This window comes from Furipterus horrens, unplaced genomic scaffold, assembly GCF_987537825.1.
Source record: "Furipterus horrens unplaced genomic scaffold, mFurHor1.1.pri manual_scaffold_7, whole genome shotgun sequence".
Taxonomy (NCBI): domain Eukaryota; kingdom Metazoa; phylum Chordata; class Mammalia; order Chiroptera; family Furipteridae; genus Furipterus; species Furipterus horrens.
Window position 1 is genome coordinate 107,516,140 of NW_028327177.1, and position 23,619 is coordinate 107,539,758.

The following is a 23,619-nucleotide window of genomic DNA, read 5'->3' on the forward strand; positions in this document are numbered from 1 at the left end:
TTGCCAGGGAGGAGTGGGATTGTGAAGGTGGTGCTTCTACTTCCAGGGCACCAGCCTGTCAGCCCTCCAGAGAGGTACAGAAGGAAAGTGAGTGTCGGATCTGCAGAGGTGGAAATGGGGGGTGGGGGGGAGCACTGCCCTCGAGGTGAGCATGCAGCTCTCAAACACCAACCACCAAATAGGTGGGGTGAGGTTGAAAATGACAAGAATAGATGAATGATACAAAGACCGTAGATGTTAAATTTCACTAGGCTGTCTTCATGAGTCTGAGCTGATTAGGTCACTAGAGTAGTAAAGAGAAAGTCTTAAAAGAAGTCAGAGAAAAGACAAATTATGTCCAAAAGAACAAAGATAAAAATGACAGCAGACTTCTCTTCAGAAACAATGCAAATAGAAGACAGTGAAAGTATTAACTGTCAACCAAAAATTCTATGATATATCCGGAAAAAAGTCTTTAAAAATAAAACTAAAAAAAAAAAAAAGAGCCTTTTTAAACATAAAAACTTACAGAATTCATCACCAGCAGGTTAGGACTGTAAGAAATGTATAAAGTAAGTCCTTCAGACAGAAGGAAAATGATACTAGATCAAAATTTGGATGTACTGAAGGAAATGAAGGACACTCGAAATGGTAAATATGTTAATAAGTATAAGAGATTTCCCCCTTATCTCAAAAATAATTAACTGCTTAAAACAAAAATAAAAGTAATATATTTGGGGATTTATAACATTTGTAAAAATCAAATAAATGACAATAACAGAACAAAGTATGGGAGGGAAAGGAAGTGCCCTGTTCTAAGATTCTTATACTTTAAGTGAAGTAGTATAATGTTATTTGAAGGAAGATTGTGATAATTTAAAATGAATAGTGTAAATACTAGAGCAACCACTAAAAAGGACAAAGGTATAACCAATGAATCAATAAAAGAGATAAAATGGAATTATAAATATTGCTCAATTAATCAAAAAACAGGCAGTAAACTACTTGAAACAAAGAACAAGTGAGACAAATAGAAAGCAAATGGCATGATGGTAGATTAGAAATCCAACCTATTGATAATCATATTAAATATAATAGTCTAAACAACAATAAAAGACAGAAATTGTCAAAATGGATAAACAGGTCTCAACTATATGCTGTCTACAATAAACCAAATTTGAATATAAAAACATAGCTAGGTTGAGGTGATTCCTAGGGGCCTGTGAGGTGGACCAGGAGTCTCCACTCTCTCTTCCCCCTTCCCATTTCCCCCTTCCCTATTCCCCCTTCCCGATAAGCATAAAAATAAAAATAAAAATTAGCTAGGTTAAAAGTGAAAGGAGAGAGACATCTATACCATGCTAATATTAATCAACAGAAAGCTGGAGTGGCTATATTAATATTAGTCAAAGTAGATTTCAGAGGAGGGAATATTACTAGAAATAAGATAAATATTACCAGGGATTTCATAATGATAATGTGGGCCAATTCTTAAATGTTTATATACCTAATAACTTCAAAATACATGAAGTGAAACTAATTAAACTGCAAGGAGATGTAAACAAAGTCATAATTACCCCTCTCTCCATAATTCACAGAGCAAGTAAACAGAAAGTTTGTAAAGTTATAAAAAATGTTAATAACATTGCCAATCATCTTGACCTAATTAACATTTATGCAACATTCCATCCAATAACAGCAGAATACATGTTCTTCTCAAATGCACATGGAACATATACCAAGGTCATAAAAAAAGTATGTTGTTCAACCACAGCAGAATTTAATTAGAAATCAACAAGAGATATATCTGAAATACTTACAAATATGTGAAAACTAGCACTCTTTTAGATAACTCATAGATCAAAGAAGAGATCAAAAGGGAAATGAGAAAATATTTGAATTGAATGACAATGAAAATACAATATATCAAGAGTTGCATGATACAAAAAAGAGTGCTTAGTGTTAATATAAACCCATATATATATATATATATATATATATATATATATATATATATATATATAAAAGGTTTAAAGTCAGTTACTTAGGCTTCAGTCTTAAAGAAAAAGAAGAGCATATTAAACCAAAAGTAAGCAGAATAAAGAAAATAAGTAAGAGAGAAAAAAATAAAATTTAAAAAGAAAATCATTAGAGAAAACCAGAAGCTGGTTTTATTGAGTTCAATAAAATTGATAATTTCCTAATCAGATTAATTGGAAAAAGAGAGAAAACAATTATCAATACCAAGAATAGGAGAGGAGTCCTCACTACAGATCCTACAGTCATGAAAAGGATTAGAAGGAAATATAAATAACTTTATGCAATAAATTTGAAAACTTAGATGAAATTAACAAATTCCTTCGGAGATATAAACTACCAAAACTTTACCAAAGAAAAAAATAACCGTAATAGTCCTCTATCTATGAAAGAAATTGAATTTGTAGTTAAAAAATGTTCCCATAAAGACATCCAGGTCCAGATGTCTTCACTCGTGATTTATACCAAATACTTAAAGCTAAAATAATGCCAATTCTACATGTTCTTTCATAAAATAGAAGAAGAGGGAACACGTCTTAACTCATTCTCTAAGGCCAGACTTTCTTTGATCCAATGCCAGATGAAGACCTTACAAGAAAAAAAAAGTATGAACCAATATGCCTCATGAACATATATACAAAAATCCTTAACAAAATGTTATCAATATATAAAAGGATAATACACCAGCAATATATTAAGTCTAGCAACATATTAGGATAATAAAATAAACTGTACTAATATAATTATAAAAATAGCAGCAAAGCTACCTAAGTTGGACAGCTTCCCAACCTTCATGAATAAGAAAGTAAAGTATATGAGAGAAGAAATATTTTTCTTCTAAAATAATAAGTAGTCATCAATCAAGCCCTCAAACCTCAAATTTTGTCTGTTTGGTTGCCTATGATTGCTCCAAGATACTATAAGTACCGATGTCCTAAGACGGGGCAAGCTTTTTCATACAGTGCTGCAAATGCTCACCTATGACCCACTGGGTCTGTGGGTTCGGGATCACTGGACAGTGAGATATCCAAGTTGTCATGATAAACACGGCAAGGAAATATTTTGTTTTCCAAAAACTCTTGAGAATAGCTCTCTCTTTTCACCAAAGGAGGTTGGGACAACTTTGTAATCAAGCACAAAAAAGTGTCCACTCTTTCTTCCTTGGGTCACATTTCTTACATTTTATATTATATCCTGTCTCAGGGAAGAAAAATCTGGATGTCATGCTTCCTATCTTTCCTCAGTTGCCAACTTCTTAAATGGGGCTCCCAGTGAGGTCTCTGAGACCCCTTTGTGGGCTCATGTATGACTATCCGCCACGCCATTTTTCTGATTTTAGGCCTTCCCTTAAGATCTCATACCAAGACCAAGAAGGGTCACTGATTCTCTCTCAGAGATGAAAAACCTCACTTAGCACTGTTAATAAGTTGCAATTAAACAATTGTCCTCATGATTTATCCTGCGTACCCACCTAGTGTTGGAAGATAAACAAATAAAACCTCTTAATTTTCTACTCACCATGTTAAGATTTGAGTGAATTCCAAAAAACTCTTTTCTCCTTCTTTTCCTTTTCTGTCTATGACATTACCTGCCAAATACAATTTGTCTAGTCAAGGACCAGCTTCAGTCAAGCCTTTGTTTTTTTTCTTGATTCCTACAAGAAAATTAGAGTGTTGTGTTATTTTTAGACAATAGTTTCCCCTTTTTACCACCATCTAAGTTGATTTTTTAAAAATCATACGTATTTCACTTGTGTGAATAGATGCATTTTGTAATACAGTTAAGGAAATAAATGTAATTTAAGAACTCTTAAAAAATACTCGGTACATCCTTTATTCTTTACAATAGCAAGCACAAAATTGCTCTGCATGAAAGGAAGTCTCATTGAAGATTTAGATGGTTGCCTTTACCTTTGCTAAAGAGAAAAATTGATGTTTCTGGAAATTTCTTGGTAGAAGAGTGAATGGCTGTCCACTGATCCTGGAGAAGTGACAATCCTTACGCAGGGTTCAGGTCTTTAAAAGAGCCTATAAAATTGTCACACTTTTTGAGCTCTAGAAGGACAAATTCAAAGGAGAAAGACTTAATGACTGAGGTCAGGCTATCCAGCTGGCGTGAAGTTCAGTGCCAGTGCTGTGGAGTGGCATCATGTACATACTTACTAGCATCCGTTTAAGTTTAGGAGTTTAGCAAAGATAAAATACAGGAAGGGGATGGAGAAAGAGGAACAGCCATGACTACAATGCCGACTCATCCACTCGGTAAATGTGAGATGGGAAGTCAGAATTTTCAGTGCCAAAGCCAGGTTGTTTCCCAGGGGGGCCTCCAAGTGTTTGAAGCTATGTGCTTTGTGTGCAACATGACCCCCTAAACACTAGCCAGTTACTTTGTCCTGGGATCAACTGAAAAACAATGATCTATTCCAAAGCCAGGGAAGAAACTGCGCAGGACTTGGAGAGATAATGTGTGAGGTCTATCTAGAAGGTATCAGCCATGTAATATGAAAAATAGAGACGTTTATTGAAGATGATGCAAGAGACAAGGAACATTGTACATGGGACAATGACAGCTCAATCCCCTTCAAAGCAGGCACCTTGGGACCTCACACTGTTCTCCCAGTCACAATTAGCTGCCCCATCATATTTTCCTGAATCTCATTGACGATCTGAAATCCCTTTCCTTTCAAAGGTGATTTTAGTTTTGGTAAAAGGCAGAAATCACAGGGCACCAAATCTGGGCTGTAGGGGGGCTGAGTCACCAAGGTAATTTGATGTTTTGCCAAAAAACTGCATGAGTGATTCATGAGCAAGTGCATTGTTGTGATGAAGCTGCCAATCACCAGTTGTCCATAGTTGTGGCCTTCTGAATCATCTGAGTAGCTTCCAAGGAGGAATGTGCAAGCTTAATGCAAAATTTGATGCAGATTCATCGCTCTACTCACTCAGTCATTTTGAATGTGATGGCCACACAGTACACGTGCTCACTTGAAAGTAGATACCCATTGACTAGTACAGTGAAGTTGTCATTTTTCATGCATGCTTATTCCAGGCCACTTTCCTTGGCTGCCAGGTTACATTGAGGTCCCGCAAGCTGTTCTTGTTATATTAACAATGGTTGGACTTTTTCCAGACAGACCTTGTATATATCTACACATTGTACTGTGTGGACGTTTAAGGGATTTTAAAGGCTTGTATAGCTACACACTAATTTTGTCTGACATCCTCACTTGAGAACCTAACCCCAGGGTTAGACAGGGCTCTTGTACTTGAGTTCATTCAGCATTCAACAAATATTTTTTAGCTCCTATTATGTGCCAAGCACTGTTCTAGATGATGGGAATCCAAAAGTAAACCAGAGACAGAACTCCCTGCCCTCATAAGCTGACATGAAGTGAATGCTAACTAGTGTGTAGGAAGAACAAGGAAGAGAGAAAAGTTGATGGTAAATAAGTATACATTTTTAAGTCAGCGAAGAGAACTTTCATGTCAGGAAAAGGTGATACATTTGGACATTGGGCCATTCTAGTTGGCCAGTTTTTTTTTTTTTTTAAATATGCTTTTTTAAAAAAGATCTGGTTGGTTTCTTTGTATATAAATCTAATTTGCTGGATTGTTGAATGAAAAGGGACAGGATTTCTTTTCCTCCAGTACAGTTGGAGAGATGAAAACTAGCCCTCCTTTGGTTTTATTGGAGATTTACCTAAGTTTTCCAAATTTCATTTGTCCTTACATCCAGGGCATGGGGATGGTAGAAAATGACAGATATTATGAATAATACAATGGTGCTAATATACAAGAATAACATCTGGTACATTGTAGGTGTTTAATAACTGCTTGTTGAATAAATAAATGACTCCATGAATAATAGCATGTAGAGTGCAATTATATTGTAGAAGCTTTTATCTAATTTTTCACTGCTTTTCCAAGTCCAGTGCCGGTAATAACGCCTTGAGATTCATGAACATGCATAGAATATGATTTTTCTATTTACCAAATCTCTTCACAAATATAAATGCTCTGCAAAGGTAAGTTGAATGCCCAGAATGATTAACACAGGGATGCTGATCGCATGTGACACTTGTTTCTTTTTGTCCGGGGAGGCGGGGGAGGGGGGAGTGACAAGCAGCAGTGATGAAAAGTGAGGCCACTGGGCCACGCCCAACCCCAAAGGCCACATTCCTGTGCAGCTGCTCAGCTTTGCAAGGAAAGAAGTGGCCTCGGCCAGACTACTTAGCCTGGCACAAACGTGTGCCTTTGGAGAGAAAGAGAGCTTCCAGGCCTGTCATTGGCCTGTGATGACTTATATCCCCAAGGGAAAAACAACCCAAAGTTCCCTCCAGCTGCTGGTAAGGGAGGTAACAATGCCCTTGGGAAATACTAATTCAAACCTCTCTCCAGAATTTTGACCTCCAGTGAGTTACAGCGCCCTGTGGGAGGAACGGGAGGAAAGCTGATGTTGCCTAGTACAGGGATTTCCTTTTCCAGGCCTTTAACCAAAGTTCAAGCAGAACCAAATTCTTTTCTCTGGTTGGAACAGAAATTCCTTAGAATAAGGGTGAGTCCACATTCAGCCCCTAGTAACACATGATCCACCCCAGCTGTATTCACTCCAACCTATTTGTACCTAATCTTACATTTCTTTACTTTAGAACAAAAACAAGCTCACCAGCAGCGACCACTTTAATTTATCCCCCTCTGTCTCGGAGAACTCAGCAGTGGCACAGCAACGCCAGTTGCGCTGAGGCACAATAAAATGGGCAGAATCTACAGGTTTAAAAATCTCTCTCTGAAAGATGCTGTGTGACTCCCCAGAAAGTCACTTAACTTTTCTGAACCTAAATGGCCTCATCGCTAAAACAGAGATCATAATACTCATCTCTTAGGTGCATCGTGAAGACGGACTGGGAAACATGGTGAAGTAATGGTTGTAGAAGCCTCAGTAGGCAGTAAATAAGACTACCTAGCTTCCCAGTTTCATTTTGGGATTTTGTAAGTCACTGAAACACTGAAAGGCGGGCAACCTGAAGGACGACCTCTGTGTGTAAGATGTCCCCCATTCTTCCACTAGCTTCCTGAGGACCAGATACATATTTCTGACAAGTGCATGTTCCCTTGGAAGCCACTCCACAGATCCAATATGAACTTATCCAACTTTGTGCTTCCTCCCACTTGCTCTTTGGTTAATTGCCAAGATCCCTCAATTGTCCCTGACTTCAGAATCTTTCTCACCACCCTCACTGAATGCAATAGTAGGTGTTGCCCATTCTCCTCCTAAATATATTTAGACTCTATCTTTCCATCTCTGCAGCCTCAGCTCTGTACCTTAGCCTCGATGCCCTGAACTCTTGTCATAGCCTGCAAACTCATTTCCCATTGTCCAGTTGTCCTCTAAAATATGACATATTCTGCAAAGCAGCCGGAGATTCTTGGCAAGAATCTGATTCTCATTACATCACTGCCTTGCTTCAAAAGCATTACATCTCTTCCTTTGCACGTAGGAGTCTAACTCCTCAACGGTGTTCATGGCTTTTGGCCCTGTGGGTCTGCAGGCCTTTTCAGCAACATCAACAGTCATTCTCCTAATGACCACTCTGTGACAGGTGTCACACTTCCCACATGCCGAGCACACCACACTCCAGGCACTTCCACCTCCAGCCTTGTGTCATGGGGCTCTCTTTGGCTAGAATGCCCTCTCTTTTTCAGTTGATGAACTTCTCATTCCTTCCTGAGAGAGCTCTGTTCCTACATGGGCCAGCACCCAAAGGTTAAGTATAAATTTTTATGGAACCAGAAGTTCCCTGGAGAACATTCCTCTGCTTCTCTGGTCTCTTCTGGGACCACCAGCATAGGGGGGCATCAGACTGTATTGTTTAATGACTACTTCAATCTTCATCTGTGGATGCCAGGTCCTCATAGGACCTTCTTCTTGAAGTTGATATTTTTTTAACTTGTTAAAAATAGCTTTTTTCCCCATCAACAAGAAGTATGCGTGACTTCCTGTGTAATTACCAGAGGTTTATACACAAGAACATAAATTGTGTTTGCTTGATTGCAGATCTTAAGGAAGCAAAGTATAATTAGTGTTGGATGATTCACACCTCAGACCTTGGAACCTGTCCACAAAGGTTTCCACTGTGTAGTATAACCCCAGGGTAAAATCCCAAGTAAAGTAATTTCAGGATTATAATCAGTAACTTCCTGATTTGGAACTAATAAAGCTGTTCTGAAGATTACGTCTTGACTTTTGAACTTGACCTTTGAATTCCTTAATGCCACAGCACTCCTGTGGACTATGGCTGTGATAAAAGCAGTAGTGCCCTATTCTGGGGACGTGAGCTTGCCACCTGGGTGGTATTGGTACTATAGTAAATGATCAATCCCAAGCTTGTGCACTGACCATTTTATGGTTGGATTTTGCTCCCCAGTTCTATATCTTTAAGAATTAAGACACCTCCGAAAGCTATGGTGTGGGGCTTGGGCTGGGAAGCTGAACAGGCTTAGGTGATGGGGCACTCCTGAGTCTTTGCTGGGTCCTTTAGGAATGCTTGGAGCCTTGGGTTGACATAGTGGGACTGGCTGCATGGAGCTCAGGGAAGATAACTTATCTACAAATGACTGTTCCTGAAGACCTTTCAGTGACTCCTAGTCTTTAGCTGTCTCCTGGCTCTTCATGGGCCTGATAGGCTTGCAACTAGGCATAGGCCAAGCCAAACGTCACTTACTTGAATTTTGACACCCTCCAAGCTCAGGGTCCCCAGTCCTCATTGAGCCCTGGTGCAGAGCCATGGGGTTCAGAGGTGGGCCAGATGGGGTCTGGAAGAGATAGAGAAGCCAGAGCAGAAATGGGTCTGGGCCCTGTTTGTTCTGTGGTTTCCATGGTGGAGAAGAGGCATTTAGGAGCCTTGCTCTGCCCTCTGATTTTCTTCACTGAGCAAAATAATTCAAAAGTAAGCAATCTGATTTTCTTTCAAGGCTAAAGCAGTGCTGGTTCTCAAAGTTAGATCCTGGACTAATAGCAACAGCATCATTTGGGAACTTGATAGAAATGCAAATTCTTCAGCCTTACCTCTGACCTACTGATTTAGAAACTTAGTGGGGGCAGGGGGCAGCAGTCTATATTTTCACAGGCCCCACACATGCTTTTGACACCGCTCAAGTTTGGGAACACTGATCTAATGATTCTTCATGCTCAGTGGGGCTTTGATGCAGGGCTGGCTTGGACAGATGTCTAACGTCTATAAGCATGGAAATGGAATACTCTGCCTGTTCTAATAACCTGTAAATGGCTGCTAAATGTAACACTGTCAAGTTCTTGTAATTACACATTTGGAGAGGAATAATAAAGGGTGTCAGGCTTCTGAATGGGGGTTTTGACTCCTACAGTACTGTGAGTTTAACTTTCCAAGCAGCAGGCCAAAAGCCTCCAGTCCACAAAGGGGTAGGCATAAAAATAGTTTGTCTGTTTCCAGTTGGGACCAAATGGAAACCACCTGGACTCCTTACCGGCGAGGCTGATGTGTATCAGCTCAATCTGACCCTTTATTTTGAAACATGTAGAGCTCTTCTACCAAAGACCAGACTCATTTCCCAACCAAATACCTTATGACTTTGAAAGTAATCATCCAATGTGGGGAGCTGTTTTAAAATTTGTTTTGTAGACTCTGGAAAGCATGGAAATGGTCTACTCTGATGAGAAGCTATAAAATAAATATATATACTCAATACAAGTTGTATTTTTTTTTTTTTTTTTTTGTTTAGGCACAGGATCCATTGGGCAACAAAAGACTTTAATGGCTCCCATTGTCTACTGGATTAAGCCCAGTGCTTTGTCTGATGTGTGAAGTCCTCCTTAATGTGACTCACACCTCTTGCTAGGTCCACCTTCCCCCTTCCTCTTGTTCCAGCTAAACTTGGGGGCTTGGGGCTTGCCTTGCTAGGGCCTAGCCTCTCCTCACTTAAATCCTTCCTCATGTCAGCCCTTCCCTTCCACCTCAGGTCAGATCCTAGCTCATTCACACTCACTCCTCCCCGGCTCTGTACCTGGGGCAGAACGCCCTTCTCTGAACCCAATGTCCCTATTTGGCCCTTGGCAGAGGTTGTCTTTTTGTTGTTGCTGTTTCCTAGGTGTGTATCCTGTTTCTAACTTACATTCTGAATTCTTCATTATGAGCTGAATTTTGTCTCCTCTAAATTCACATGTTGAAGTCCTAAGCCCCAGTTCACAGTATGGGATCTTAGTTCGAAATAGGGTCATGGCAGATGTAATTAGTTAAGAGGAAGTCATCCTGAAGTAGAGTGGCCCCACATCCAATATGACTGATGTCCTTAGAAAAGGGGCAACGTGGACACTGACACACACAAAAGAGCATGTTAAGGCAAAGACTGGGCGATGCATCTCATGCCAAGGGACACCAAAGGTTGCCAGCAAATCACTGGAAGCTATGACAGGATGGAACCAATTCTCCCTTAGAACCTCCTGAAGGAACCAACCCCTCCAACATCTTGACCTTGATGGCCAGGCTCCAGAACTGGGAGACTATATATTCCTGTTGCTTAAGCCACCTGGTCTATGGAACTTTGTCATGGCAGCCCTAGGAAATGAATGCACCCCTGAAAGGCAGTACCCCTTAGACCCCACACAGAGCTGGCACATGATAACCATGTTCTGCTGAGGCAGCTACAATGACTAGAAAGTAAGCTGCTTGGGACAGGAACCAGGGATATCCCTCACTACATCCCTCACACACCAGCCCAAAATGGCCCTGAGGACAATTTAATTTCATCAGTTTTACTGAAAGAATGATGGTAGGCAGACCTCCAGCCAAGATGGAGGCATAGACAGACATGCTGCGTTTCCCTCCACAACTAAGAAGGAATACAACTACCTCAAAACTAGAGACAACCAGAAATTCCAGAAAATCGAGCTGCATGGAAGTCCAACAAACAAAGATAAAAAGAAGAAATACTCATCGAGACAGGTAGGAGGGGCGGAGAGGACACAGTTTGGTGGTAGCAGCAGCAGCAGCAGTGGCAGGCCAGTGGAAAGTGCAGTCACACATTTTAAAAAGTAGGGAGGGACACCTGGGGAACGCTCCCAGCACCAAACCAGACTGTGTAGCTTCCTGTTCCAGTGCAGGGGAAAATAAAGCCTCATTGCTTCTGACTATGAAAACCAGTGGGAGTTGGGGCGGAGGAAGAAACTACCGGTCTCTCAGTAGAGTCTGCTTGTTTAGAGGGCTCTCACCATAGGCCTGCCCAGTCTGGGAGCCATGGTCAGGGCAACAGGTAGAGAGGCACCAGTCCCATACAGAAGTGGGAGAAGTCTTCGGAAAAGGGGCAAGTGCTGAGTAAGTGGCATTGTTCCCTCTCAGACCCCTTCCCAACATACAGCACCACAATGTGGTGAAACGAGTCACCCTGTACTGGTGAATCCCTAAGGCTCCGTCCCTTACAATGTAAGAGGTGCGACAGCTCTACCTAAGAGAGGCAAATAAACAGAGGAACCTGTCAAGATGGGGAGACAGAGAAGTATGGCCCAAAAGAGGGAACGGATCAAGGTTCTAGTGGAAGAACTAAGCAATGAGGAGATAGCCAACCTAACAGATGCAGAGTTCAAAACACTGCTGATATGCTTAAGTATGGCAAACACATAAGGGAAGCAGTGAAGGTATGCTTAATGAAACAAAGAAAAATCCACACAAAACCAATGAGGAAGGGAAGGAAACCAGCGTTCAAATCAATGATTTGGAACATAGGAAGACAAAACAGTCAACCAGTACAGAATGAGGAAACAAGAATTTAAAAAAATGAGCAGAGGCTTAGGAACCTCTGGGACAACTTTAAACGTGCCAACATCTGAATCATAGGGGTGCCAGAAGGAGAAGAGGAAGAGCAAGAAATCAAAACCTTATATGAAAAAATAATGGAGGAAAACTTCCCAAATTTGGCAAAGGAAATAGACATATGAGTCAAGGAAGCACAGAGAGTCCCAAACAAGCTAGACCCAAAAAGGACCACACCAAGACACATCAAAATTAAAATGTCGAAGTTTCAAGGTAAAGAGAGAATCTTAAAAGCAGCAAGAGGAAAGAAGAGAGTTGCCTACAAACGGGTACCTATAAGACTACCAGCTGTCTTCTCAGAAGAAACTTTGAGGGCAAGAAATGACTGGCAAGAAGTATCCAATGTGATGAAAAGCAAGGACCTACAACCAAGATTACTCTATCCAGCAAAGCTAGCATTTATAACGGAAGGGCAGATAAAGTGTTTCCCAGACAAGGTAAAGCTAAAGGAGTTCATCATGACCAAGCTATTATTATATGAAATGTCAAAGGGACTTAATTAAGAAAAAGAAGATCAAAACTATGAACATTAAAATTACAACAAACTCACAACTATCAATAACTGAATCTAAAAAATAAGAACAAAATCCAACTAAGCAAACCGGAACAGGAACAGAATCATAGATATGGGGATCATTTGGAGGGTTATCAGCTGGGAGGGGCAAGGGGGAGAAATGGGGAAATGGTGCAGGGATTAAGAAGCATAACTGGTGGTACAAAGTAGACAGGGGGGAGTTAAGAATAATATAGGAAAGGGTGAAGCCAAAGAACTTATATGCACAACTCATGGACATGAACTAAGGTGGGTGGGATTGCTGGAGGGATGGGGGATACTGGGTGGAGGAGAGCAAAGGGAGAAAGTTGGGACTAATGTAACAGCATAATTGATAAAATATACTTTTAAAAAAAGAGGAGAATGACGGTAGGCAGCCTGCAGTTCTTCAAGGCCTCTAAGGTCTTCCCTGGAAAACTGTAAGATGCTGGACCGCATCCCCACCCCCAGCCCCCAGCCCTGGGGCCTGGTGGGACAGTAGATATGGCTAACAAATGTCAAAGAAGCAAGTCTGGTACTTTTGTACCAGGTGTTAGTAGTTAGGTGTTATTGTTACCTGGGCCGCAACATAACTATTATTTAAAAGCTGAATGTTGAATAATTGTATTGCTCTTTTTGACTTGTCCTTCAAATTATCCACCTTCCATGGGGGTTTAATATCCCCAGGGCCTACAGGCGGGCCTTGGGTGGGGAGTGAGCACAGTAGGAGTCATATCCACGGAGGGCCTCGAATTCACAGTCCAGTGTCATCTCCTCATGAGGTTAGACGTGCTTTCTCTGAGTTTATGTGTGTTAGGAGAGTACACTTGTTAACCATAAAGATTTTAAATATGATGCAATTTTAAAAATCTTCTTTGCTATTAATTTAGATTTTTTTTTTTTAAATCAGGAAGTCTCAATAAATGGAAGAAGTCAGAGCCTCTCTCCAGCCTTGAGAAGCCTTAAAAGTCACGTGCAGATTTTGGCCTTTTGCTCTCTCTGCATGGCCAGGCTGACTGCACAGCATGATGCAGACTCTAAGTCCTTGTCCTTGTTACCACGTTCTGTTAGGTCTAGATGCAGAGTTGCTATCAGTGACTCAGCAGTCCTCTCCCCTCAGGTGTCATCTGGCCCAGTTAAAGACTGTCCTCCATAGGACAGTCTTGGAGACAACTGATCATCCTCATCCCCCTTTCAGGAGCCCCAAGCAACTCTCCTGAAAGAATTTTGGTTGAAAATAGTCCCCAAATGGTAACTGTCTAAAACAAATAAAAATCAGGCATGGTTCTTCTTTTTCTTTTTCCTTTTAGTCAATTTTTAAAAATCTACAAGCACTATCCAGCGGAAAGACTATATTTACAACAGACAACAGAGACAGGGTCTGCTAAATTTTCTGATCTTACATTTTCATTTGGCTTTTTAGATCATAAGAATTTGTATGTTTCTAATTTAGTGAGATTTCACAGAGGAGATGTAAGGATAATCCAAGGACAGGAAAAAGGCCACACGAGAGCAGGTTAAAATTGAGGAAGAGAAAGCCCAAGGGGAAAGAGCTTCTTTACAGGGGTCTGTGGCCTTCCACATACTAACTCTAAGGGGTGGGGAGTGGTGGGTGCGGGGAGTGAAATGGGTGAAAACAAAGGAACACACATTTAGGTCAGCCTCCACAAAGAGTTTCCAAAAGCTGTGCTCTCAACACCCCCAGTGGTCATCTTATGCTCTTTATAACTTTCCAGTGTCAAAGCTGGAGTGGAATTGAGGAAGCATGAGCACAAATTCCTTGATTTGCTGAGTAAGACACTGAGACATAGGACTCATGATGTGAATGGAGAAAGCCCTTGCTCCCTAACGCTTAGCTGCGGACCTTCAGTACCTGGGTGGCCTCTCATTTACTGTAATCCTGCTCAGAGGTTGTGGAGCTGATGATTTCTTAAAAACTTCCTTGCAACAACTCAGTTTCTGATGCTAAGTAGCGAGCATAGGAGAGAAGTCTCCAAGCTGAGTTTATTATGTCCTGCCAGCTGTTTATGGCAGACTCATTCCCAAAACAGCCTTGTTGAGTGAGCCAAAGACTGCGTTCAGATTTGTATGAAGTCATAAGACACTGAGCTTTTTTCTCCACTTGAATTTTTCTATTTGGGGTAATTATGTTAGTAGTGGACACACATAGCACAGGAAAGAAGGAAGTGATTTATGATACATGATGAAGGAAGTGAGAAGAATATTGAAACAACAAAAATATCTTTTTTTCTCTTCTTCCGGGAACTAGTTTTCACAGTTCCAGTTCCAGATGACTGTCATCTTGTTCAAAGTTGAACTTCCTCTCTGTCTGGCAGTATGAAAAAAAAAGATTAAAAAAACCTGTTCATAGTTACATGAATGGGTTATTTGTACACTTTGATATTGGCTATTACCTTTATTTTATATACAATTTGGGCAAGGATATTTCTCAGAAGAATTATCTGACCCATTGTCAAAATTGCATTCACTTCAGTTCAGACCTGCCTTTTTCATGTTTCTTTCCTCAAAGACTTTTTTAAAAGATTTTATTCTATCTTATTCTCATTCATTTTTTTGAAAAATTTTATTTATATATTTTTAAAGAAAGGGGAAGGGAGGGGAAGAGAAGAAAAAGAGAGGGAAAGAAACATCAATGTGTGGTTGCCTCTCACATGCCCCCAACTGGGGGCCTGGCCCACAACCGGTGACCTTTCAGTTCTCAGATCATTGCTCAATCCACTGAACCACACTAGCCAGGGCTTTTTCTTTCTTTTTTTTTAAAGAGGGAGAGTCAGGGGAGGGGGAGAGGAGAGGGAGAGAAAGAGCAACTTGCAAGAGACATATCTCATACCTTTTACACGTCCCCAACTGGAAACCTGGCCAGAAACCCAGGCTTATGCCCCGACTGGGAATTGAACTGGTGACCTTTCAGTTTGCAGGCCAGTGCTCAATCCACTCAGCCACACTACAGGGCTCTTTCCTCAAAGACTCGAGGGTAGTAAACAACCAAACAAGGCCCCAAAATTACCTTGCAAGGTCTCCCATAAATTCTTTACATTCCACAGCTGCCCTCTGTAAAATAGCTCCAAATCTCTGGGATTTGTAAAAATGTAGCATAGAGGAACATACTTTTAGCATGTTTTTAAAAATATATTAGTATATTATCATTCTGGAGTCATTCTGGACCCTTTTTTTTTCCTCTAGCACCCCATGTCCGGTCCATGAGGATATGGTGTAGATGCAGAGCCTGACCTCCTCTCTGTTCCCCTAGTCTCTCTTGGATGACAACAGCCTCCCAACAGGCCGCCCTGCCCCCACCCAGGCAGTTTGCCACACATTGAGGGCTCTTCCTCAAACCTAAGTCCTAACTCCTCTGTTCCCTCCTAGCTAACAAGACCCTTGACCCCTGGTCCCTGATATCACCCTGCTTGCTCCTTGCTGCTCCTTGGGGCCTCGGTGCTGGCCATCTCTTCCACCTGGAATGCTCTCCCCACGTATCTGCAGGCTCACTCCCTCACCTCTAGTGTCTGTACACAAAAGCTACCCGTTCTAGGAGGCCTACACTCAACCATTTGTTTTAAATCACACCCCACCCATCTTCCTTCCCCAGATTCCCGAACTTGCCTATCTTGCTTGACTTTTTGTTTTTCCATAGCAGTTATCACCTTCTAACAAACTATAGCATGCATATGTTTGTTATGCCTTTTAAAGACTGTCCGAGTCTGCCCCACGCATCCACATGCATGCTCACACTGCACTCCCAGCCGCCTCCAGGTCCATTCACACTTCCACAAAGGGTAAAATTTTTCTTTTTTATGGCCAAGTAGTATTCCATTGTGTAAATGTCCCATAGTTTTATCCTTTCATCTACTGTTGGACCCTTGGGCTGCTTTCATATCTTGGCAATTGTAAATAATGCTGCAATGAACATAGGGGTACTTCTGGTCTTTCAAATTAGTGTTTTAGGTTACTTCAGATATATTCCCAGAAGTGGGACAGCTATGTCAAAGGGCAGATCCATTTTAAATTTTTTGAGGTATAATAGTCCCTATCACAGATTACATATTGTGGCCTCACTATATTGCAGGATTTTAAAAAATATTATATTTAATTATTTATCGTGGATTTTTCACTATATCGCGGGATTTTTGCTGTACTGTATAAATATGTTGTTAAAGTTACGTAGGTTTAAGAGTGTAGACTTTGTTTAAGAACATAAGTAGTGTTTATAAAAGTGTGGAAAAGGTTAATAAGGGAGTGGGAAAAGTTAATAAGGGACTGGGAACGGTTTATAAGTGTGTGGGAAGGGTTTATAAAGCCTTAAAAAATATAAAAATACTGAAATAAACATACGGTTCCTACTTCGTGGGTTTTCACCTATCGCGGGGGAGTCTAGAACGTAATACCCATGATAAGTGAGGGAATACTGTGTCTCCATACCGCTTTCTACAGTGGCTGCACCAGTCTGCATTCCCACCAACAGTGTATTTGTTGTTTGTTAGTTTATTGATGATAACCATTCTGAGAAGTGTGAGATAATATCTCATTGTGGTTTTAATTCGCATCTCTCTGATGATTAGTGATGTTGAGCATCCTTGCATATGTCTATTGGCCATTTGTATGTCCTCTTTGGAGAAGTATCTATTTAGATCCTTTGCTCATTCTTTAACTGGGTTGTTTTTCTGGTGTTGAGTTTTGTAAGTTCTTTATAAATTTTGGATATTAACTCCTTATCAGATATATCGGCGAATGATATTTCTAGCAAATATGGCAAATGTGGCCTTTAAAAATAAAATATGTCATATCTTTCTCTTAAGTGTATCAAATGGAATTTAAATTCCAAGCAATTTAATATCTACCATCCTCCATTAAAATATCCCAAACAACCCAAAGCATGAACAAATTCTTCTTTAGTGATTGAAAATTTTACATTACTCTCTTTTCTTCTTGTGCTTTTACTTGTGTTTTCATTCTACTTACTTTGCAGAATGTTATATTTGAAAGTTTTATAGCTCATTCTGTAATACTGCTCCATAATAAAAATGCTACATTTACAAATATTTAAATCTTAAAAACTTCTAGGATCATAAGGCTCTAAAGTATTAAAAATGTCTTCTGCAGTTATTAATCAATTTTTAAAATAAAAATTTATCATATAGTGCTGTTTTATTTATTTGTTTCTATAATTAATTCACGTAGTCATTAAAGAATATTACTGTTAAAATGATGAAGATACATCATTGTTATTGTAATCACTTTAAATGCTGGGACATGTTCATACAGATGGGACTGGAATAGGGTTGTCAGATGTAATCTCCCTTACCCAACAGATACAGGCCAACCTGTTCAAATTAAATGTCAGATAAACAAAGAATAATTATTTTAGCCATTATTTCCCAAACATTGCATGAAATATACTTATAATAGATTATTTGATTTTTTAATCTACAATTGAAATTTAACGGGGGAATCCTAGAAGGACTTTTATCATAACAGTGTTATTCAATTCTGTAAACTCTTGTGTTATATGGCTAAAAATTACATCTGTTCAATTTTTAAAAAATAACCTGTCAGTTGATAACTTGATCATGCCCTCCTCAAATTACATTAAAAGTGAAAATTGGAAGCTACCTGATGTGTAAAATATAATGGTTTGTCGCTGATTTATTAGAGTCACTCACTTTCTAACACTTACATTAATATTTTGAATTGTCTCTGTGTTTTCATTCTAGGGAAGACACTCTGCTCAGGTGCTGGCTGGAAGAGAAATGTGCCTTTTTTTGGCAAAGTGAAATGGAGATTGTGATCAAGGAAATGAACCACAAGTATCAGGTCCTGTGGAAGCTGAGAATCTGGACATTTCTTGAAAATCAACCCTCTCAAATGAACCCAGTTGAAAGTTTCCATGTACTCCGTGTCTCAGGGCATTTGGGGTGCTGTAGCAAAACCCCGTAGACTGGACTGGAGGCTTAGAAACAACCACCATTTCTTCCTCACAGTTCTGATGTCCCAGATCCAAGCCCACGCAGACGCTGTGTCTAGTGAGAGTCGGCTTCCTGGCCCACGGACAGCTGTCTTCCTGCTGTCAGACCACCTGGCAGAAGGCAGAAGGGGCGGGCAGCCCACGGAGGCCTCTTTTAAAGAGGGCGCTCCTCCCATTCAGGGGGCTCTGCTCTCATGACCTAGTCACCTCCCCAAAGCCCCACCTCCTAACACTCTTCTTGGGGATTAGCATTTCAACATAGAAATTTTGAGGGGACACGCTTTTGTTTCAAGACAAAGGCTGTGAGGAACAAGAGCCAGGGCGGCCCAGGGTCTGGCACGGGGAACGAAAGCACAGGTTGCTGGGGGTGAGGTGCCTGGTTGTTTGGCTCAAGAATCACATTTTAAGATGGCAAAGTCCAGCTGGTGGGGCTCGGGTCCCATACTCACTATGGTCAGGAGACAGGGCTGATAATATACCATAATTATTTTTCTTGCCTCATATTCCCCGCCTCCTTTTTTTTAACTTATGGCTAATCCAGTGGCAAAGACATAAAATCAAGAAGGGCAGATTTATTTGCCTGAGCAGAGGTCTAGTAATCCAGCTCCAAGGTAGAAGGCACTTTTACTCCATATTGGTATATACATTACTGCTATGGACCGAATGCTTGTGTGCCCTCAAAATTCATATGTTGAACCCCCGTGTGGCTGTATTTGGAGATGGAGCTTATGGGGAAGGCAAAAACTTTCCTCTCCTCTCAGGTTATTTTGGCTGGTTTAATTGATCAAATAGACATGAGACATTAACAATAGAAAATAACCAAATTTAATCACATACACAAGTATAAGAGCTTCACATACATGAGAGGTTCAAAGAGAAAGGCAAAATGAGGTCTGTACAACATGCTGAGCTAAGAGTCACTTTGAGGAGGTGAAGAAGATCATTGCAGAACAATCAGAAGAGCAGATGTTCAGTAATTCGTAGTTTTCCCTGCCCTAGAGATAGGTCAAACAATCTAATAATCTCTTATTATGAGCAAAGCCCCAGTTCAAGTTCTTCTAGGGAGTTAAGGTGGGTGAAGTTTCTCTTGAGCCCACAAGGTCTTGGTTGCCTTTAGCTCAAAATAATTCACATACCAGAGATACGTCTTGCAGTGACTTGTTCTGAGCCCCTACAAGTCCTCTTAGGAAGTAATTAAGGTTTAAATGAGGTCATAAAGGTGGGTCCCTAGAATTAGTGTCCTTATTAGAGAGACACCGGAGAGCATTCCATGTGTGTGTGTGTGTGTGTGTGTGTGTGTGTGTGTACACCTAGGAAAGGCCACGTGAGGGCACAGCAAGAGGGCGGCCGTCCGTCAGCCAGGAAGAGAACTCGTAATAGGAACCGAATCAGCTAGCACTTTGATCTGGGACTTCCAGCCTCCAGAACTGTGAAAAACTAAATTTATTGCTTAAACCACTCAACCTGTGGTACTTTGTTATGGCAGCCCAAGCAGACTAATATAGTTACCCAAAAGAATGCAGAATAGCTAAAATGCACCAGTGAACTAAACAAAAGTGAACGTTCAAGTAACTATAACTGTTACAGCCTGTCATAGTTGGTCTTAGAAGAAGAGAAGAACCTAGCCACGTACTTGTTGTGGGTTTTGTTGTTATTGTTGCTAAGATCCTGAGTAATGAGAGGAACTTAAAAGAGGTTCTGTATGCTGACGACTGACAGCGGGACACAGCTCAGCGGGAGCAGTTTGCACCCTGTCCAAAGTTTGCGATGAAGAATGACAGGGCAGGCGCTCTCTGCGGTTGGCACTGACCCTGGCTTTTTTGGCTCTCAGGGAAAGCAAACTCAGAACCCTTAAGATTAAGCCTGAATGCCCCTTTCAGCAGAAATCAGTTGGAACAACCAGAATAGGTGATCTTCATGTTTCTTCCCCGCATCCTTGTCACTTATTTACTTTTCCAATCCCACCCCTCTCACACCTCTCCTTGCCTGTCACACAACAATCCCTGAAGATGGTGCTTTTATATCTCCAATGATTTCCTTTAAAAATCACGGATTCACTTAGTTCTTTACATCCTAAAGTTACAATACAGGACTTCGTAAACAGGACCATGGCTTTTTACAGAAACATTGGTAAAAAATAGCAGAGGGAAAGTATATTTGATAGCAAACATTGTTTTCCAGCTTCCTCTTGTATATTTATTGGGTTGACTAAATTATCAAATTCAACAAATAACATGTATGATTTTGATACCATGAAAGTTCCTAAATGAGAAATAACCATTGTATTTAACTATTCTGTGGTAATTATAACTTCTTTGAGCTCATTTCCACAAAGTAGCCTTGACATTAGCTCTTTTTTTTGATAGGGCAATCAGTGAATAATGTTTTTTGAAACTGAGATATAATTGACATATAACATATTAGTTTCAGGTGTACAACATAATAATTATATATATATAAAACCTCCGCTGCCTTGCGGCATACCTCTTCTGGGGAAAGGCTAAGGGAGTAAACCCCGACAGAAAATCCGGAGCCGGAGTCCCTAAGGCGGTTTGACGTTGTAGTCAACACCGGCAACTCCTGCGGCGCACCTGAAGCCAAGCTGTATCGACTCCGTCTTTCCCTTGGACCCTTCAGCTGCGAAGAGAGGGGGGGTCTGCTGCATGGGCAACAGCAGACCCTCCATATCACCCTGCCCAGGCTCTGTAGCTTCAGCTCCACTGGAGAGGACACTCCAGCGTCATCGCAAGATGTCAATTCAACACGGGAGGAGACAGATGCCATGTCACTCCCGAGTCGGACTGCACAGCCATTCTCGGCGGTGCAGATAGACACTTGAGAAGCTACACCATCGTCTCTCGAGACGGACGGCTGCCGACGATATATATATGGTGAACTGATCAGCACAATAAGTCTAGTTAATACCATAACTGTACGCAGTCACAATTTTTTTCTTGTGATGGGAACTTTTAAGAACTAGTCTCTTAATAACTTTCAAATGTGCAGTAAAGTATTGTGAACTATAGTCATCACACTACATGTTAGACTTCAGCTCTTAATCATCATTTCTTTCCAGCAAGTAGAGTGGTTTTGTTCATCAACCTGCTTCAAGATTTTACTCTCCTAGGAAACAGTTGTTGTTGCTATAATGATGATGGTGATGGTGATAATTAACATCCTTCAGTACTTACTATATGTAAGGCATCATGCTGTTTTACATTATATCACTTAATCCTTACTACCTGCTATGGGGTAGTTATGATTATGTTTATTTTGCAGTGGAAGAAGATAAAAATAGATCAATTTGAAGATTTGTCATAAGTCATGCATAACTGGAGTAGGATTTGAACCCAGGTCTGACTCTAAGTCTGTGCTATTATTAACCACCTGCTATATTTGTTGCTGATGATTAAAAGTAGTTAGCTTCAAAGTGTGCCATGAGTATGTGTATTGGGATCTGTTGAAACAAATGATAAGCCTTTTATAGAAGAGGAAGCAGCTGTTTATTCTCATCTGTCTTGCATCTGTCCTTCTCATCTGTCTGCTTCTTTAGGGGGACTGCTAATTCCACGCTGTCTACTTCTTTTGGGGACTGCCTCTTCCTCACTGCAGATCTTGTGATTTTGGTAGGACTGCCCGGCAACGTCCTCCACCCCTCCCCCAAGGGGTGTGTGATCAGTCCTGACTTATCGTGGTTTACCGTGATTGGTCCAAGACGTAAGTATGTGATCCAAGGAAGGCCAATGAGAGCTTTCCTATGCGATTTGACCCACAGTCACTGGAAGAAAAGCTCACACTTTCTGGTTGATCACAGATCATGATGATCTAGCTCAGGACTGCTGGCAGGTGCATCAATGGCTGCTTCCTGGGAAAGAAGACCGACCCTCTCAAGGGAAGAAGAGTTAAGAGCAGCAAACTCAGGTTCTCCTGATGACACGGTTTGAGCGCCTGACTTCAGCTGTCTCTGAAGACAATGTCACCTATCGACACTCCAGTTATGTAAGCCAATAAAACCCTATTTAATTTTGTTTGGGTTGCCTTTCCTTTTAACTGAAAGATTTCTGATTAACATGCTGCTGTGACAATTGACCACAAACGTAGTGGCTTAAAACAATACAGGTTTATTATACAGTTTTGGAGGTCAGAGATCTGAAATGGGTCTTCAAGGCACAAGTCAAGGCATCAGCAGAGCTGCGTTCCTTCTGGAGGCTCTGGGCAAGAATTTGAGTCCTCAATGTTTTCAGCAGGTATAGAGAGGGCACCTACATTCCTGGCTCCTTCCTCACATCACTCCAATCTCTACTTCTGTTGTCGCCTCTCCTTCTCTCTGAGTCTGACCCTCCTGCCTCCTTCTTAGAAAGATTCTTATGATTACACTGCACCCACCTGAACAACTCAGGATAATCCCTCCATAGCAAGATCCTTAATTCAATCATGTCTACAAAGCCCCTTGTGCCATGTGTGTAACATAGTCACAGATCCTGCAGATAGGTCAAGAATAGTTTTGGGAGTCCATTATTCTGGTCTCATGTGCACTCGGGAAGAAGGATCTCAACTGACCACTGGGAAGGTCTTTTTTTCTTTTTTTTTTATTGTTTTTCTGTTACAGTTATCCCATTTATTCCCCCGTTGCTCTGCCCTCCCTTATTCAATCCCCATTCGGGGAAGGTCATTTTTGATTGCAGAGCCGTTCCCTTCTTTGAGGTGGTCCCAGCAGAGTTTAGGGTCCAGTTCTCCAGCACTTATGTTGGAGTGCTTGAGGCAGGTTCCTGGAGTGTGGCGAGGCTGTGGCCAGCAGGCCTCTCCCCTGTGTCTCTGCGTCCTCCGCAATAGGTCTGGGGAGAGCCAGAGCTCCGGGGCATTGCAGGTCATCACCATCAAGGTGCAGCTCACTGGGGAAAGGGACAAGCACATGGTTCATTTGATGTTGTTTCCATTTCCTCAAATTTGGATTTGAGGTTTTCACCTCATACAATAAAAATGATTATATTAGACTTAGTTATAAAATAATAAATAATCAATAAATAACTCTGGGAAATATAATTTTCGTTGAGTTAGATCTGACTCCTGCTTTTGACTAACTTTTGGTATCTGAATCCAAAAATGACCCCAGTTTTTCTCTATCACATTAACTTTTTAAGGTGAAAGATACCCTCCCTTTGTCCCAAAAATCATACAAAATGTACATACAAAGGAAAATAAAGAAAAATTACCTGAATATACTGGTTATTTAGAGTTATTTTATTC

At 40.9% G+C, this 23,619-nt stretch overlaps 1 pseudogene; it reads right to left on the reverse strand.

Annotated features, from left to right (window-relative positions):
- The window catches only part of LOC150005010 (uncharacterized), a 42,165-nt pseudogene that overhangs the window by 7,666 nt on the left and 10,880 nt on the right, over positions 1-23,619 (reverse strand).